This window comes from Arvicola amphibius, chromosome 14 (assembly GCF_903992535.2).
Source record: "Arvicola amphibius chromosome 14, mArvAmp1.2, whole genome shotgun sequence".
NCBI classification, from domain to species: Eukaryota; Metazoa; Chordata; class Mammalia; order Rodentia; family Cricetidae; genus Arvicola; species Arvicola amphibius.
The window spans coordinates 23,453,090-23,471,513 of NC_052060.1; positions in this window are offsets into that span (position 1 = coordinate 23,453,090).

The window sequence follows — 18,424 nt, forward strand, 5'->3', positions numbered from 1 at the left end:
AAGAAACTATTTATACCAAACTGTATGTAGAAACAAACAAAATAAAACATAAACTTCTGAAGAATTGTCCTTGTGGAAGTTTACGAGGACATATGGAGAAATAAACTACTAGTAGTGTAGATGTAGGAACAAGAAACTAGACTTCTCTCCTTATTATAGGAATAAAACAGATATTTTCAGCTAAAGCAATTATGTCAAGAAAAAAACCATAAATTGAGGGAAGAAAAAAAATCACATAAAAATGACTGTAGCAAACACATCTAATCCAGGGCATAACCAAAAGGGAAGAATGCAGGTACAAGGTTAGAAATTTAAATTTCATTTTATCACCTCTTATTTTTACATGTAGATATTCAAGAATTCTGAAAGTGTGACTATACAACAGTCGGGAATTCTGATAAAGAGTAGGTGATTATATTTTATTTTTATTATTATTCTATTTTTATTTTGTTTTCAAATTTTGCAATTGAAATATTTCACTTTCCCCATTCCTTTTCATCTCTCAAATCACAACCCTCAAATTTCAAAATCTATCTCAAATGAAAATCCTAAAGAATAAAGGAACAAAATATGTTCACCAATAAGACTTTTTAATCTTTAAAATTCTACATAAGACTTTAAAGAAAATCTCACCTTACTTATATCAACATTTTATCTCAGAAATGGGCCATAGATGGGAAATGTCTCCTATCATATTTTGGAAATCATTAAAAGTCTGTAATCAATTTCACCTAATTTATACACTTTGTGTTCTAATTTTCTATAAACCCATTTTATAACCTAAAAATAGAATCTCCTCACTGTATTTTTTTCAGGAGCAATATGTCATCCACAACAAGACAAAACTGTCTTTACTTCTTGAAACATTCTTTCTAGTGTATCCACACATGAATCAGATGGCAAAATATCACCCATGCTATGGTAAACTATAGATTCTGGAAATTGCTTGCATATCAGTTCCAATGGATGATTCACAAAAAAAAAAAAATGACACAGGTTGGGGATCTTTAACATTTCCTATGTGAGAACCTTCTACTTATATCTTTTAGCAAGCTGAGAAATACTATTAGTAGTCACTGTAAGGCAAATTTTTCTGTTTTCTTTTTCTTGTCAAATTATAGTGAAGGAACAAACTTTTAAATCAGGAGGTTACCCGTTAGGCAATAGGAAAGACAAAGGAATTCCAAATTGTAGAGGACCAATTTGTTGAATCACCTTATTAACAGCTCTTAAATCTGTTACCATTCTCCATTTCCCATATTACTTTTTAACCACAAATATGGGAGAATTATAAGGACTGGTTGATTCTTCAATATGTTGAGATCCTAGTTGATCCTGCACCAGCTGTTCTAATGCCTGCAGTTTCTCTATTGCTAAAGGCCATTGTTTAACTCATACATGTTTGTCTGTCAACCATTTTAAAGGTAGAGTTGTTGGTACTTCTGAGAATTCACCAATTTTTGTTCTGTGTTTTTGTACAGCCTGAATGGTTGGTGTCTGTTTTTTATAGTACCTGGTCTGTTTCTGTAACTGCAGCAAAGTTTTTCTGGGTATCCCATTGATGTAACAGATTGTAACCCCACAGACATACTGCCATATTAGCCACATATGTTCTCAGCCTACTTCTAAGTTCCTCTAGCCCCAATATTCCCATCTTGGCCTTTTGTTTTTTAACCTGAGACAGAGTTCAAATTCCTAAAAATTGAATATCTGCCTCCTCAAGAGGCCATTTCAGATGCCAAGATTCTGGAGTAATAATAGTCACATCTACATAATTTTCCATTATAATGTTATTTATTTTACTCTCAGCTTTGGAATTTGATCATTTTTAGAAGTCTGCCAAAATATATATTTTCTATTTTCTGTTGAAATTTTAAATTAATTCTCCATGGCTGTTATTCCATTCAGAGCAGTACAGTTTTTTTGTTTTTATCATAGGCATTGTATTTTTTAATTTTCCTTGGGAAGCCTGTCTTCCATGGTGGCTGGAAATGGCGGGACTACGTTCAACCTGAGGGACCCATGAGGAGTTTCCTCATGATAATAGGTTGCCTTGTTTGTTCTTTTTGCTCTATATTCATTGGTTCAGTGTTAATCATTGCCTCATCATCTGCATAATCCAGAAGTTTGGTGACTTCTTATTTGGGTGATTTCCAGAAGAAACACTATGTTTAGGTATTCCCTGTCTACAAATACTTTTCAGATGGAGTATTCCACCACAATTTAAGGATTTTGTATTTTGATGTCTTGTCATAACTTTGGAAATTTCTTCTTCTACCCAATCCTCAGTGTTATAGCCACTGGTGCTGAATTGCCTTTTAAAGAACCAAGTACATTTCGTATTCTAATTTAGCATTTTCAAAAACAAGAGATTCAATAAGTACTCATCCATATTCTGAATGTGCTACCACTATTTGTACAGGTTTATTGATCTTTGCAAAACGCCACTAGAGGGCTCTCTTGGGTTTTGTATAACCTTAACATATGATGTAATTTCCTCATTCTTGAATCTTATCCCAAGCATTCAAGGCTGCTGTGCAGCAAAGGGAGGGATAAAAAGTATTTATTGTACATAGTTTGCTTATCCAGATCTCATAAAAACTCAGAGAGAGAGATTGGAAGTCACCCTGAAGGTACAAAAAAGTGAAGCAGCCAGCCACTGGCTCTTAAATCTTCCTCAGTCTAAAATGTTGACCTCGCCTCAAAGAATGTCAGAAAAGGACTGAGGCTGAGAGTTGTCTACTCCCATTTAATAATCCTCCCTAGCTGTGAAATTAAGGGCATGTAGTACTGGTATATAAATCATGCACCACCTGATTTCTGGTAACTAGTGTGTTTTGGCACTGGTGCTTAACATTTCTACCTCTGATATTATTTGTGTAATGACATTGTTTACATTTGGGGATATTGTCCTCATTTATTGCACAGTTGTTTATTCTCTTAGTCTCCAAGTTAGATAGGTATCAAGAATTATATATCAATAGTCATATATGTTTGTCATATTTATATTTAGTATATTCAGGTTTTTTAGATACATAGAAATTATATTTAATATAGATAGTATAATCTTCGACCTCTTTGAAAAGCTGTAGAAAATGGCCTTTAATCTAACCTAGAGTTTGGTACTTATGAGACACAATCACTCCTGGCAATACCACTCTACTCCCGAGAAAATGTTGAGCACCAAAGGCACTCCACTGGGAGCTTGTCTTCTTCTTGACAGAACTGGCCTTTGGGCAAAGAAAAGCCCATACCTCAACTACTGACAAAGATACAGAATATCCATAAGAGGATAAAACAGGATTGTCTTATCTTGCCAAGACAGGGTAGGACAGTTCTACAAAAAGTTCCTTGCCTTTGAAAAATGTTATGTCAGTTGTGTTAGGCCTTAGCCAAAGTTGGTTGCCTCAACATTGCAAAACGAAACTTTGGGTGACTGCCCAGGTAGTCAGTTGTCTCTGACATTTGTTGCACATTTTGGAAGTTTCTTGTTTGTACTTCCTGGTTGCTTAAGTAATATTACTTCCCTTCTCAGATCTTTGATGGGGTTGAAGATTAGATAATTGTAGTTACCCTCTACATTATTTAGACTCCTTGAAATAGAATGTTTAGCAAAACTTTTGTTATATGTTTCTTCTTAATATTATTTGTTGTTTGTAATTTTATATGTATTATTTGTTCCTATTGAATATAGTTGTATTTGGTTTGGTTCTGTCTTATTTAGACAAAAGGGGGAGATGAAGGGGAAGCCTAGCAAAAAACCTTGTTTTGTAAGGCGTGTCCCCCTTTGGCTAAAGGCGTGTCCCCCTTAGGCTAATATTGACTTATAAAATCTTGCCGGCCTTCGGCCTGCCTGCTCTTTGTTTTCCTGCGCTCCTCCCTGGAACCTTGGATCTGTAAGTTCCCTTTCCTTTCTTTTATTAAAACTGAATTATATATATTAAAGCTTGTCTGGTGAATCATAACTGCTGATCAACCACACACCTTCATGGTTAAAGAAAATGTGTTACACAATGGAGTACTACACAGAAGAAAAAAATAATGTCATCTTGAAATTTGCAGGCAAATTGATGGATCTTAGAAGACATCATATTAAATGAGGTGATCCAGACTGAGAAAGACAGATATAATATTTACTCACTCATAAGTGACTTTTAGACATAAAGAAAAAAACAGCCTTCAATTCATAATCCTAGAGAACCTAGACAACAATGAGGATCCTAAGAAAGACAAACATTGGTCTAATCTGCATGGGAAGTAGAAAAATACTAGATCTCCTAAGTAAATTGGGAGCATGGGAGAGGGTAGAAGGGCAGAGTAGAGGAAGGGAGGATAATAGAGAAAAATATATAGCTCAATAATAAATGTTTAAAAAATTAATCTGAAATACCATCTTACACTTGCTAGAATAGTTAAGCCAAAACCAGAAATGAGATGTGGTGGAGAGGATGTAGAGTAAGGGGAACATTCCTCCAATACTTGTAGGAGTGCAAACTTGTATACCTGCTTTAGAAATCAGCAGTATGGAAATTTCTCAGAAAATTTATCTAGGTCCAGCAATACTACTTTTGGGCATATACCCAAAGGATGCACATTAATACCACAAGGACATTTCCTCAACTATGTCCATAGCAGTATTATTTGTAATAGCCAGAAGCTGGAAACAACCTAGATGCTCGTCAATTGAAAATAGATAAGGAAAATGTAGCACATTTACACAATGGAATACAACTTAGCATTAAAAAAAATCTTGAAATTTGCGATCATAAGGATGGAAGTAGTTAAAACCATCCTAAGTGAGGTAACCCAGTCACAGGAAAATAAACACTGTATGCACTCATTCATAATTGGATCTTAGATGTTATCAAAGGCTAACTATCCCACAGTCCACAATGTAAAAGAAGCCGGGAAATAGGACCCTAAGAGAGATATACATGGATACCTCTGGGAAGGGCAAATAGAGAAGATCTCCTGATTAAATTGGGAGTGTGGGGGGATGGTGGATGGAGAGTAGGGAAGAGAGAAGGGAAGGAGGGAGTAGAATATTAAAGGTTGGGAAGGTTTATTGGGATAAGGACAGAAAGGCATAGAAAGAAAAAGATATCTTAATAGTGGGAAGATATCAAAGTAAGGAAGAACTTTAAAATAGAAAGGATGGGCTGAGTATGAGGATCAGTGGATGATGAATTAAAGTGATGAAAGAGGATTAGCCAAACTACATATGGATGAAAGAGCCATATGAAAATCAACTACTTTATGTAACATGAAGGGGGGCCTGCTCATTGGGGTTTCTGTCCTGCCTGGTACCCCACAGTCAACAAGGCCCATGGAAAATCACACAGAGATCTCTATAAGTTATAAAGCTGATTGGCCCATTAGGTCAGGATACTTATTAGCTCTAGTAGCTTATATTAACCCATTATTCTGATCTATTTTAACCATGTGGCTTGGTACCTTTTTCAGCTGGCAGATCACATCCTACTTCCTCAAAGTCTGGGCAGGACTGGGAGGAATCAACTTCCTCCTTCCCAGAATAATCCTGTTCTCATTACGTCATTTCTACTTCCTGTCTGGTTTTCCCACCCACACTTCCTGCCTGGCCAATCAGCATTTATTCAAAATATGATTGACAGAATACAGACAATTCTCCCATACCAACTTTATGTTATATTAAGACCACTTGTTGGTTCCTGGTTGCTCAGCCCCCAAAATAATCACAAAGAAACCATATTATTTAAATCATTGCTTGGCTCATTAGCTCTAGCTTCTATTGGCCAATTTGTATATCTTAATTTAACTCATTTCTAATAATCTGTGTATTGCCAGGTGGCTGTGGCTTACCAGATAAAGTTTCCAGAGTCTTTCTCCAAAGGGTCTACATGCTCCTCTCTGTTCCTCCTTCCTTCTCCCAGCATTCAGTTTAGTTTTCACAACTTAGTTAAGTTCTGCCCTACTATAGGTCCACAGCAATTTTTTATTCATTAATGGTAATCACAGCAAACAGAAGGGAGTCCCACATCAATTTTTATGGCTTTTTAATTTAAAAAACAACAAAGAAACAGAATTTGAAGAAAACTACTCTGTTTAGTTAGATAATACAGCCATAAAAATAAGTATAATATTAAACAAAGGTGAGTTTCAGGCATGACATAATCCCCTAAAATCACTTGGTTACTGACACACACACAAAAAAGAATTCAACAAACAAGGGGCTAGTTCAATAGAGCATGTTTATCTATGAAAAAACTGAAATTTATGTTGTCTGGTCCAATATTGGCATAACAATCTTAGACTTAACTAATATCTTTATGGGTGCATTTTTTTGACATGACCGATAACAGGACTTTTGATCATGGCTGTAAGTTAGTGGTTGTTAAAATTAACAGAAATAGGGGACAATAAACTACTTTTGTTTCGTCAAGTGGCATACCTAAATGTTTCTTACATATACAACCAAAGAAGAATTGGCAGAAAAGAACTGTTAGGAGAGCCAGATTTCTTCATCAGTTTTGTGTCAGAAAGTATATTACTCTCTCATGAAACATGACTTAAGTGTGATGTCACAGTCCATAGAAAAAAGTAAAGAGGCAAAACCATGACACAGTTCAAACATTCCACATACATTCCAATGCTCAGATATAAATATTACACATGAACACATCATAAAAAAGAAGAAAAAATAAAAATAAGGCGCACACAATAAAAATACACATTAATTGATGCTTTATATGTATTTAATATGCTTCTCACACTTTTGCTTCAATATGGATTACAATAAATGGGTCTTCAACAGAGTTACTAAAAAAAATTGAGCTTTGCCATCACTGCCAATATAGACTTTAATTCCAGTGCAATTGCCATCAATCTTGTCTCCAGAAATGAAATCACAGTATGTGCCAGCAGGAAGACCAGTCTGTAATGTTGTTGACAAAGACCTGAAAAAGGAGTATTAACTTAAATTCACCCCACTCAAGTGCAGAAAGATTCATTATCAATAAAACAATAAATGTCTCAACCTTGTGGTTTAGATCACAAAGATTCAGAGTACCACTAAGCAAATCCCAATAACAGGACTGTGAATGGGGAAGAAAGAGAATTCTCCAGACCACAAACATTATTATAAATGTTTGTTAGCTTCATGAGCTATGGTGACAGCTATCAGACAAAGAAAGCCAGAGAACCCAGTGATGCTCAGTAGTAAAGGGCTCCTGTGAGGACGATCATTCTTTCATGTTTGTGCTCTGCTGGATTTAAGTTGATGACTTCAAAATATGTTAACAGCATCATTTTCTCCCCAAGCTTTTAGATTACATGACACCACAAAGTATTTATTATAGAATTAAATATTATCTAGCATTTCTATGGATACATAAAAGTTTGTATTAGTAAACTGATTGTATAGAGTAATTCTGGTGTTCCTAAACCACCAGCCAGGTGTTCTTTCAAAAAATTATGTACCTTAGTTATTTTGTTTTAAACCAATAAAATATGACTTGTGGAAAAAGACAATCTGATAAGAAGCTGATTTTGTATTGAGATATTTCAATGACTCTCAAAGAGATTCTCTGAGTAAGTATTAATTTTGGTATGTTTGTTTGTTTTGATTTGTGAGAGACATGGTCTCTCTACACATCCTTGGCTTTCCTAGAACTCACTATGCAGACCAAACTTGCCTAAAACACAGGGAAAATATGGGTGTCTCTGCCTGCTGGTATTAAAGACTTACTTCAGCTTCCACTCTTGGTATCTGAGCTAGACCACTACTGATGAGTGAACCATATAGTAAGACTCAGATGAAAGAACCTCAGTGGAAGGAGAATAATGAAAGTTTTAAAAGCAACACTCAGCAGCTTCTTGAAGACACTCATAGACCATATATATGTATGTATGTATGTATGTATGTATGTATGTATACATCAAAGAAAGAGATTAACATTGAACATTGTGTATAAGTATAATGGATAAAAAGTAATATTCAAAGGTAGTGGTAAAGTGCTCCAGTACTAATATGATATATAATTTAATGGTGTTAAGTCTTATATTTACTATTTATATGCTTTGTGAAATATGTTAAATAGCTTGCAAATATGAAGTTATGCTACTGCTATTGCAAGCTATGTTAAATGATCTCAAATACAAAATTTTATTGAAAGGATAAATTACGTAGCATGTATTATATATTTTTGGCATAAATGCATTATCTAGAAGATTCACATACAAAAGATATTAATGAGCAGAAATAAAAGATCTAAGAATATAAGGGTAAACAATCCCAGTTTAATTGATACTGACTTACCAGTCGTCATTGTTAAAGACAATGAATCCTTTGTTTCCTCTGCCAAAAGCTACTTGGTTGCTGCCATTATCCCACCAGATTGAGAAAGGCTGACCATTGACTACGTTTCTGAAGGCAACCATGTTCCTAAAAGCACAATATCATGTGAAATGCTGGTACCCTTCAACTTCAACAATTTTAAACAGAAGTTAAGCAACTTTCTTATTAGACAATATCAGTTGGGAAATTCCCACCTTATTTGACACCATCGATGTTCACAGACCCAGTCATTGCCACAAGTTGTGTCTGGATTAATGGTCACTTCCTTGGTTACTCCATTGTTATTAGGTGGTCCAATCCAGTCATTCACATCCTTAATTATTGAAAGAATCAGGTCATTTGAATGCTTGTGTCTGCCCAATTCTTTCCACTAGAGCAAACCCAAACCAAACCTCTCATGCTACTTCTTTCTTTGCAGTGTCTAATTTTAATCTAAGTCCTTCAGCATTTTACAGACCTCACTGAGCCCTTGACTTCTTGCAAATTCATGATCTCTCCTACTCAATTCAAACCAAAAGTAGCAATTCTTAAACATCTCACTTTCTATCAAAGATACAGTTTCTCAATACCACTAAGAGCTCTTAAATGTCACCTAACATCAAGACAATTGAACCAGGAACACTAGCATTAGAGAACAGGCTTCAGTCACTACCTGAGAAATTTCCATCACTATACATAATATGAATGTGCCTCAGTTTATCCATAAAACTGAGGCATAGTTCTTGGCTATTCTAAAAATTCAAGAACATATATAAAAAGGCTTTTAATATAACATTTTCTAAGTTAATAATAGTTAATTTCTTACTACTATCTGGGAAAATGTGTTTATAAAATATCCTGACTTTCATTATTAAACTTATCAAAGTATAAATGAATATTTGATGATTGCTGAATGTTAAATACATTTCTGAAAAAAAGTATCATTGCAAGCTTGAAAGCTCTTCAGGAATAGAACAAATGTCAATAAAACAGAGAGAGGGAAACTCATTTTGAAAAAAAATGGATAAACTGTTTTTAAGATGTCTAAAGTAAAGACATTTCTATTTTAATTTTGATTTTTTTCTGTTAGTTTAGATTCTTGTATTAAAACAGAAAAATTTCCATAGTTGGTCTTATTTCCTAGATTAATTTTGAAATTGCTTAAGCTTATGCACCCAACAAACAACACAAAATGTATGTAATATATTTATAGACCTTAGGTTAATTTTAAAATTGTTTCTGCTTAGGCACCTAATCAACAACTCATAATAGAGTTATTAAGAAGACACCCAAGACTCTAAATGAGATGGGACTGAGGCACTCCAGTTATATTCTGCCTAAGAAAACAAATATAATTTATGGAGAACTTGGTATAAAAGCTGTGTTTAAAAGATATAAATGTTAATATTTATCCCAAAGGAAATTTCTGGGCCAGGAAGTATATTCAGATTCTGGAATATAGGTATTTATATTTTACCTTTTTTGTTCTTTATTTTTTAAAAAAGAAAACAAGCCATCTTTTTTTTCATTATACATAGCAATCAGTTCCCACTCCCTCCCCTCTTCCCATTCCCTCCTCTTAACCTCCCTACCTCAGCCCCCATCCAGTCCTCAGAGAGGGTAATGCACATTGCTTTGGGGAATGTCTAAGGCCCTCCCTACTATGTCTAGGCTGAGCAAGGTATCCATCCAAAGAGAATGGGTTTCCAAAAAGCCAAGACAAGCAGTAGGGATAAATTCGGGTGCCAATTCCAGTCTGCTCCAGCCATGCAACTGTCAACCACATTCAGAGGGACTAGTTTGGTCCTATGCTTGTTCCTTCCCAGTCCAACTGGTTTGGGTGAGCTCCTATAAACTCAGGTAGACTGTTTCAGTGGATGTACCCATCATGATCTTGACCACTTTGGCTCATGTTCTCATTCTTTCCACTCTTCAACTAGACTTTGAGAGCTCAGTTCAGTGCTCTGATGCGGGGCTCTGCCTCTGTTTTCATCATTTGCTGGATGAAGGTTCTCTGGTGATATTTAAAATATTCATCAGTCTGCTAACAGGCAAGGCCAGTTTGGGCACCCTCTCCTTTGTTGGTTACTGTCTTAACTTTTTTTTTTAATAGCATAGGTCCTTTTTCCCTTTTTATAACAATGAGACAAGCCTGTTCCTGGCAACACCAATTTATTTTAGAAGATAATGGGTATCAAAGAAACTCCACAGGGTCTTTATTTTATTTGTAGCAAAAGTAAGTCCTTGAGCAAGAAAAGTGTCCTTGCCTCAACTCCTGAAAGTGTACTGTCTTAAATGGACAAGCAGGACACAAAAGAGAATGACTACCAAATCTTGACCAGACAAAGTTGGACAGTCTTTCAAAAATCCTGATTCATAGAAAAGTCTGTCAGATATTCTAGGCCTGTCAGCTGAATATGGATGCCCCAATATTGGAGAGAAGCTTTGGGTGACTATCCAGGCTGATAACTATTTCTGTCATTTCTCACAATTTTCAGAAGTCACTTTCTCACATTTCCTACTTACACAATTAATATTATTACCTTCTTGGGTCTCTGAGGAATTTGGAGACCAAATAGTTATAGTTTTAGTTTTTCTTGTAAAACAGAGGCAAAAAGCAATTTATAATAGAAAGTAAATTAGGTACAAGACTTTGAACTTACAAGATAGGATAGATAGGGAGCATTTTCTCTGAATTTATAAAATGCAAATGTACTAGACATTGTTGATTTATTTATTGCCAAAATAAATTGCATATACTTATTTTACTTATTATATATAGTGTTTCTTATATTATTTATAGACTTTTTATTTCAATCAAAAATGAAAAATTTACTGATAATTTATTCATGTTTTAATAAATAAAGCTTGCCTGAGGACCAGAAGGTAAAACTAAGCCAACAGAGGCCAGAAGCCAGGCAGAGGATTCACACACCTTTAATCCCAAGATTTGGGACAGAGGCAGATGGATCTCTGTGGGTTTAAAGCCACCCTGAGTTAAACCAGATCAATGCATAAATGGATCCAGGTGGTGGTGGCTCATACCTTTAATCCCAGTACTATGGAGTCATGCCTTTAATCACAGCAGTGAAGGGAAATATAAGATGGGAGAAAACCCGAAACTCTTCTATCTATAGTCACATGGTTTTGGTAGAGTTAAGACTTTTCTGGTGGGTTGGCTGTTCTGTCTTCTGATCTTCAGCTTGAACACCAATATCTGTCTGGGTTTTTATTATTTGTGCTATAGTTTATGATGATCTAAATGACACTCAAAACAATATTAATCATAAATATGACCTTAGTGTGCCATTCATGATTTAAGGGTGTATTACTATTCTTGGAACAATGAACATAAGAAACCCAAGGCTTGGATAAGTAAAGACAGGTCTGTCATTCAAATATATTTCCTGCATTTGACATTCCATGATTCCAGAAATATTAAGCAATCTGCCAAGGAATGGAAACAATGAAACAGTCCTACCCAGCTGTGATATCTGTTTATGCATCCAAAGGAAAGCCTATTTCCCAATAATTTAAAGGGCAGTAGGACAAATGGCTACCTGTGATTCCTATGAGAATTCAAGAGTACTTGCTGTCTTCCAAGATCCCTCCATATCACAAGAACTTGTTATTCATTTCAGAGCCCATACCAATATCTTTGTCGTTTTTACAAAAAAAAAAAAAATCCCACCAGGTCACAGGATTCTCTTCCTTCTGCTACTCATTCTCTTTATAACCTTGTTATTTTTAATACCCTTTCTATTCTTTTCTCTCTCTTTTTCTCCTCATTGCTACCTGTCTGTATCTCTATCTCTCTGTGTGTTTCTCTGTCTGTCTGTAGCTCTCATTTAGTCTCTTTCTCTCTCTCTCTCTCTGGAGGGAGTCCCTCCCTCCCTCCCTCCCTCCATCCCTCCCTCCCTCCCGCTCTCTCTCTCTCTCTCTCTCTCTCTCTCTCTCTCTCTCTCTCTCTCTCCCTCTCTCCTCTCTCACTCTATTCTTTCTCCCCTGAACAGACCCAATCTCCATGCCATATTCAGTCTCCTTCCCCTCTCTTCTCTGGAATCTTCCAAATCCTCTGTCTGTTTTCTCTCTCTCTTTCTCTTTCTCTCTCTCTCTCTCTCTCTCTCTCTCTCTCTCTCTCTCTCTCTCTCTCCTATTTAAAATAAACACATACCCTTTAAGGGTCATGTTATTAGTATATAAACTTTGAAACTTTCTAATTATCATTACAAAAGGATATGCATGTCGGGTCAGTATTTTTTACTAGCATGTCAAAGATAACCAATAGCTGTCTAAGAGAACTCAAGGTTATCTCAAGAGTGTCATGCCTGTACTGGAATGATTGCATGAGATAGTGAGGTCATAAACCTAATTACAGAGTCTACTGCAGAAACATTGCTGGTCCATCATATTTCTCTACTGCATACTAAAACTTATCCTATCATAGACAAGTATGGTTGCCATACTTCATCATAAAAACCTCACTTTATGTCAAATAGATACCATCACAAAGGGCAAGGCATAATAGAAAGATTAACTGATTGTGGGTAAGTCTGCACCAATGGTGAAATTATATGTCAGGTCCTTCTTCTATGGATCTAGCCAATCAGCAGAATAAATGGAAGGGAAATTTTTAAGAACATAAATGTCAAAAAGTTTGCTTGGAAACAGTCACTTCTAGAAATAGCTTCATAAAAATAGTAAAATAATGGCAAAGACCTACCTATGACAGTATAAGAACCTTAGAGAACACAAATAGACTGGACCAGAAAAGTCTACTTGCTACATAATAATCAAAACTCTAAACATGGAATTCTGCATTGAAACCATCTGGTCCTGGGCTTTTTATGGTAGGGAGGATTTTGATAACAGTTTCTAATTTTTCATGACTAACAGGACTATTTAGATTGTTCACCTGGTCCTGATTTAACTTTGGTATGTGGTACTTATCTAAAAAAAATGTCCATTTCTTTTACATTTTCCAGTTTTGTGGCACACAGCCTTTTGTAGTAAGATCTAATGATTCTCTGAATTTCCTCTGTGTCTGTGATTATGTCCCCCTTTTCATTTCTGATCTTATTAATTTGCTTGTTCTCTCTTTGCCATTTGATTAGTTTGGCTAGGGGTTTGTCAATCTTGTTGATTTTCTTCAAGAACCAGTTTTTTGTTTCATTGATTCTTTGGATTGTTTTCTGTGTTTCTATTTTGTTGATTTCTGCCCTCAGTTTGGGGCTCTGAACTGAACAGAGAATTCTCAACAGAAAAAGTCCAAATGGCCAAAAGACACTTAAGGTCATGCTAAACCTCCTTAGCGATCAGGGAAATGAAAATCAAAACAACGTTGAGATACCATCTTACACCTGTCAGATTGGCTAAAATCAAAAACACCAATGATAGCCTTTGCTGGAGAGGTTGTGGGGTCAGGGGTACACTCATCCATTGCTGGTAGGAATGCAAACTTGTGCAACCACTTTGGAAAACAGTGTGGCGGTTTCTCAGGAAATTCGGGATCAACCTACCCCAGGACCCAGCAATTCCACTCTTGGGAATTTACCCAAGAGATGCCCAATCATACTACAAAAGCATTTGTTCAACTATGTTCATAGCAGCATTATTTGTAATAGCCAGAACCTGGAAACAATCTAGATGCCCTTCAGTGGAAGAATGGATGAAGAAAGTGTGGAATATATACATATTAGAGTACTATTCAGCGGTAAAAAACAATGACATCTTGAATTTTGCATGCAAATGGATGGAAATAGAAAACACTATTCTAAGTGAGGTAACCCAGACCCAAAAAGATGAACATGGGATCTACTCACTCATAATTGGTTTTTAGCAATAAATAAAGGAAATTGAGCCTACAATTCGTGATCCTTGAGAAGACAATAAGAAGGTGAACACAAAGAAAAACATATAGTTATCCTCCTGGATATTGGAAGTAGACAAGTTTGCCGGGCAAAAATTGGGAACCTGTGGGTGGGGTGGGTTTGGGGCAAGGGGAGATGGGGAGAGAAAAGCATGAAGGGGAGGATGGGGAGAGCTTGGGGGAATGGGATGCTTGGAATATAGGAAGGGTGGATATGGGAGCAGGGAAGCATATATCCTAATTAAGGGAGCCATCTTAGGATTATTAAGACACTTGACTCTAGAGGGGTTCCCAGCTATCCAGGGAGATGTCCCCAGCTAGTTCCATGGGCAGCTGAGGAGAGGGAGTCGGAAAAGGCCAGATCCTATAGCCGTACTAATGAGTATCTTGCATATCACCATAGAACCTTCACCTGGCAATGGATGGAGATAGAGACAGAACCCACATTGGAGCACCAGACTGATCTCCCAAGGTCCTGACGAGGAGCAGAAGGAGGGAGAACATGAGAAAGAAAGTCAGGACCGTGAGGGAACCTTCATCTGGCGATGGATGGAGATAGAGACAGAGCCACACATTGGTGCACCGGACTGAGCTCCCAAGGTCAAATGAGGAGCAGAAGGAGGGAAAACATGAGCAAGGAAGTCTGGACTGCGAGCGGTGCTCCCCTCCACTGAGATGGTGGGGCTGATCTATTCGGAGCTTACCAAGCCCAGCTGGACTGGGACTGAAAATGCATGCAATAAAACCAGTCTCCCTGAACATGGTGGACAATGAGGGCTGCTGAGAAGCCAAGGACAATGACACTGGAATTGGATCCTACTACTAATACTGGCTTTGGGGGGGGGGGGCGCTGGCCTGTTTGGATGCTCACCTTCCTGGACCTGGATGGAGGGGAGAGGAACTTGGACTTCCCACAGGGCAGGGAACCCTTACTGCTCTCTGGACAGGAGAGGTAGGGGGAATGGAGGGGGGAGGGGGGTAAATGGGAGGCGGGGAGGAGGCGGAAATTTTTAATAAAAAAAATTTAAAAACTCTAAACATACAGAAAAAGAATTTTAAGAGCTGCAAAGAAGAAAGGCCAAGTAACATAAAGGCAAACCTATCAGAATTACACCCGGCTTCTCAATGGAAACTCTGGAAGTCAGAAGGTACAAGATAGACATTCTGAAGAAATTAAGAGAGCACAGATGTCAGCCTAGACTACTATATTTAGCAGAGCTTTCAATCACAATAGATGGAGAAAGTAAGATAGTCTGTGACAAAACCAGATTCAAACATTGCCTGTCCACACATCAAGCCATACAGAAACATTAGAAGGAAAAATCCAACCCAAGAAAATTAGCTACATCTAACAAAACACAGGCAATCAATATTCACACAACAGAAAATCCTCTAAAAGGGAAACACACACAGAGTACCACCAGAAACAACATAACAAAAAATAACAAAAGCCAGCAATCGCTGGTTATTAATATCTCTTAATATCAACAGTCTCAATTCATCAAAAAAAACCAACCCACAGGCTAACCTAATGGATACAAAATCAGAATCCATCCTTGTGCTGCATACAAAAAGTATGCCTCAACTTTAAAGACAGACAGTACCTCAGAGTAAAGGCTTGGGAAAGATTTTTCAGTCAAATAGAGTTAACAAGCAAGCTGGTGTAGCTATCCTAATATCTAAAAAAATACTTCAAACTAATATTAATCAAAAGAGAGAGAGAAAGACATTACATTTTCATCTTGAGAAAATGCATAATGTTTCAGTTCTGAACATCTATATAGAAAGATCAAATTAACTATAAAGCATATGTTAAACAAACAGAAAGGGATTTTAAAAAGACCCCCACAAATAGATTGCATAATACATTATTAGTGTAAAAAAAAATCCAACACCCCTTTTATGGTAATGATCTTGGGGAGATCAGGGATACAAGGCATTTTACATAAACATGTTAAAGGCAATATATTACAGGCCAGCAGCAAACATCAAACTAAATGGAGAAAAACTCAAAGTGATTCCATCAAAATCAGGAACAAGGCAAAGCTATCCGCTCTCTCCATATCTATTTTATATAGTACCCAAACTTCTATTTAGAGAAATAAGACAATAAAAAGATATTAAGGGGATATAACTTGGAAAGGAAAAAGTAAGTCAAACTTTCACTATTTGCCAATAATAGGTAGTATTCATACGTGACCTAAAAAATTCTACCAGGAAACTCCTACAGCTGATTAAACACCTTTAATAATGTGGCAAAATATAAGATTAACTTAAAAGAATCAATTTCCTTCATTTACACAAATGAAAAATGGGTTGAGAAAGAAATCAGAGAAACTTCACCCTTCACAATAGCCACAAGTAACATAAAATACCTTGAACTAACTCTAACCAAACAAGTGGAATATCTGTATGGAAAGAACTTTAAATCTTTGAAGAAAGAAATTGAAGAACACACCAGGAAAAGGAAAGATCTCCCATGCTCTTGGATAGGTAGGATCAACATTGTAAAAATGGCAAACTTATCCAATCTACAGATTCAATGCCGTCCCCAACAAAATCCCAGAAGAATTCTTCACAGAACTTGAAAGAAAAATACTCAGCTTCATATGGAAAAAAAAAAACAGGATAACCAAAACAATTCTGTACAATTAAGGAACTTCCAGAGGCATTACCATCCATGACTACACACTCAACTATAGAGCTATAGCAATGAAAGCAGCTTTGTATTGGCACAGAAAAAGACTGGTGGACTAATAAATTGAAATATAGGTTCTGCTATTAACCCATAACCTATGAAAACCTGGTTTTTGACAAAGATGCTAAAGTTATACAGTGGAAAAAGAAAACATCTGCAGCAAATAGTCCTGGCATAACTGGATATTGCCATGTAGAAGAATGCAAATAGATCCATGTCTATCACCATGCATAAAACTGAAATGGCTCAAAGACCTCAAAAAAATCCAGCCCTATTGAACCTAAGAGAAGTGAAAGTTCGAAGCAGTCTTAAATGCATGGGCACTGAAGAAAACTTCCTGAATATAACACCAGTAGCAAGAACACTGAGATTGTCCATTAAAAAAAAAATGTGACCTCTGAAATTGAGATGATTCTGTAAGGAAAAGGACATGGCCAACAAAACTGCAGCCTACAGAGAGAGAAAATTGCTTCACAAACCACACATGTGACAGAGGACTGATCTCCAAAGTATACAAAGAACTAAAAAGCTGGACATCTAAATACTGAATAATCCAATTAAAAATGGGGCACAGACCCAAAGAGAGATTCTCAAAAGCAGAATTTCAAATAGCTGAAAGCAACTTAAGGAATTGCTCAACACCCTTAGCCATCAGGGAAAGGCAAATCTAAATGACTCTGAGATACCTTACACATGTCAGAATGGTATACTCCAGCTTAGGTCTCTGTCTGGGATTGGAGGTGAACACAATTCCCTAAATCTAACACAGACACCATCTCCAAAAGACTGCTGCTCTCAAAAAAAAATTTAGCTTTCTACAATGGAGTTTCACTGGGTATTCCCAGTACAGTTAAGAACAGGACTTATATGGGTTCAACTTCTTATTTAGCTTCTCTAGGATCATGAATTATAGGCTCAATGTCCTTTGTTTATGGCTAGAATCTGCTTATGAGTACATACCATATTCCTCTTTTTGGGTCTGGGTTATCTCACTCAGTAAAGTGTTTTCTATTTCCCTCCATTTGCATGCAAAGTTCAAGATATCATTGGTTTTTTTTTTTTTTTACCACTGAGTAGAACTCTAAAGTATATACGTGCCACACCTTCTTTATCCATTCTTCTATTGAGGGGCATCTAGGTTGTTTCCAGGTTCTGGCTATTACAAATAGTGCTGCTATGAACACAACTGAACAAATGCTTTTGTAGTATGATTGGGCATCTCTTGGGTATATTCCCAAAAGTGGAATTGCTCTATCCTGAGGTAGGTTGACTCCCAGTTTCCTGAGAAACTGAATAAATTTAAAAAAAAAAAAGAACAGGACTTATGACCAGCAATGGATGACAAACAAAAAACAGACTCAGTGATATATTTGTACTTTTGTGTCTAGTTATACTTTCTCTGGGCTTAGTTATTTTATTTACTGATCTTTCTTTTATGTATTATAGTTCCCAATTTTGCTTTCATGGGTTATCTGTGCATGTAAATGAATGTGTAAATTTCTGAGCATTGCAATATGTTTGTTGGAGTTTTGTTTGTACCTAT